Here is a 2,619-nt window from a genome sequence, read left to right on the forward strand (position 1 = left end):
GCCACCGTTCCAATGGCGGTAAGATTAACGGCTCATATTGGTTTCGATTAACTGGAGGAATCAATGGAAGTGAAGTGAAAGGAGTAAGGACCGAACGCAACGTACGTAGCCACGAAGATATATGCTAAACGGCGTAGGAATTTCATATTTTCATAATATTCTTTGCTATCTCTTCGAGATGAACTAAAATTAAAGAGATGATATTATCACTTCACTACTACGTACTCTCGACCATCCAATTAAAACAAGGATATGATGTCATGCAAATTCGTACGGTAACGTTTACGATATATTATATTCCCATTAGTCTTGTGGATCCCTAGTCATCTGCCATTTTTGTGTGTCACTTGTTATGGATTGTATTGGATTAATGTATACAATTTATTTAATTTATTCTTCACTCTTGCACGATTTAGCTCAAGAGCTGTACAAGTTGAAATTTGCTACCCTTTTCGTTGCATATTATTATTATTTATACGCGAATAGCATTTCAGGTAAGAGTGTGTGTGGTAGCATAGTGGTTTCACCACTAAAATCAAAAAATAGAAATTAGTTCCAGCTACAGAATTGATCAGTTGTATAAGAATATCGAGTTACGTTATTTAAGATGTTGCATTGTGAAACCAATAGGAAAAGAAGTATAAAGGTGGCCGACAACAAATAAGGATTCAGAAGGCACCGATTCATGAGACTAGGCATACAACAAAACACTACAAAGCAGTTTCATATTGTTATAAAATATATTTTGTATGTAGTAACAGCTTATTTCTAATTCAGTCTTCAATTTTGAGAATAAAGAAGCAAGGATCAAATAACACCTTACCTCACGCAACGCAAGTAGCAACAAGCAAGTAGTTCATCATCAGCTTTTTGAGAATGTTATTCAGAAACAAAGTTTAACAATACTATTCAATTCGATGCTTACAGTTTTAATTTTATAATAAAGATGCTTATAGTTTTCGGATACCCAATTGTCATTGAATTGGTTCTCGTTACTTACCAGGATTAATTAGTTACATTTCAGTTGTTAGGTGATTGAAAGAGTTTTACTATTTTCTTTAAAACTAAGAAGAAAGACCGAAGAATGAGGAGTGAGTCGAGTGACGTAAACGTTGCATTAAGGAAAAGTTGCGTTAGATCTGATTACGGACAAAACGTTGCGTTAGATCTGATTGTCCGTACAGTTTATTGAGGGTTTGATTGTAATCAAGGAAAAGTTGTAACTTCTCTTTTTGATCTTTTGTTGACGTGACATCGATTTTATTGGTTTATGTTTTTTGGGGACAAAAACTATAATAGAAATAGAAATATATTACTGTTTGGTATATTTGGTGTTTGGTGATCGGTCACACCGATGTTTTCTTGTTTTCTTTCCCCTAACCGATTGTATCTTCGTAAGAACTTTTACAATGGTATAAGCCAACTTTGACTCCATTCAAATCATAAATATTTCGCCACTCGAGCCATTGAAGATTTTTCACCATTACTTTAGAAATAAGGAATTGATTTTTTTTTATAAGTTTTCAAGGCTTCCTCCACCTACACATAATAATAATAAAAAATATATATCAATTTGTGGAAGCACATCACAATATTCCACACCAGATTATCAGATCTTCCACATTAGCATAAAACATTTACCATTCATTTAACCATCTTCTTTGATTAGCTCATAAAATTCTTGATATTATAAATAAGACTATATATCAACTTATTTTATCTACGTCTTCTCAATCATCAGCGATACAACTTGCAACAAATCTTCCTGGGAGGTCAGATAAAATGGTTTCATCTTATGGTGCATCTGAAGTAGAAAGTCATCTTCAAAGTTAGACAGTGTTATCAAGAAAAATTAAAATTTAGTTTCAACCATATGCACAATTAAGCAAGCGGTGGTAAACTGATAATAAAAAGAGAATTTTGAGTAAAGCACAAATCCGTCAATGTTGGATTCGAATTGTGCAAGGAACAAAATTGCTATTTGTTTGGCCATGCGAAATGAGATTTGCCTACACCTCATTTAGAGAAACCGAGGTTCGGGTTACTCATCGTTTTTAGTTTTCTGTGAATTATTTCGGCTTAGTCCGGACACCCACAATTTTAAAAGCCATATACTGTTATGAAACAGACTGTGAATGGCTCATAACCAAGAGATTATGATTTGTAATCTTCCAATTTATCTATGACGGTGTAATCTCCTATAAAATGAACCTCTATGTTATGAATAAATATAGACTTTTCCATTATTTTTATAACACGTTATCAACACGAAACTCTAAATCTCTAAGCTAATACCCAAATCGAAAAACCCTAAAACCCTAACCCTAGCCGGCGATCTGACGATACCCCAAACTCTAAATCATGTTCCTACATGATTAAAATCTCAAATCGGTTTTTACAAGTTAAAATCCGATAAACCCTAACCCTATATCTAGAAACCATAAATAATATAAGTATCAGAATTAATTATACTATAATTATCAAATCACATATTAAAACCATAATCGAATATTTTGAAATCAAAACTGTTTTCGGTTTTGATCATTGAGGTTTTAAATCTGATTGAATCTGATGCTATGTTGCTAGAATTGTTTGACCGTTAAATTGATAGATTTATTT

The sequence above is a fragment of the Brassica oleracea genome, chromosome C2, assembly GCF_000695525.1.
Source record: "Brassica oleracea var. oleracea cultivar TO1000 chromosome C2, BOL, whole genome shotgun sequence".
Classification (NCBI taxonomy): Eukaryota; Viridiplantae; Streptophyta; class Magnoliopsida; order Brassicales; family Brassicaceae; genus Brassica; species Brassica oleracea.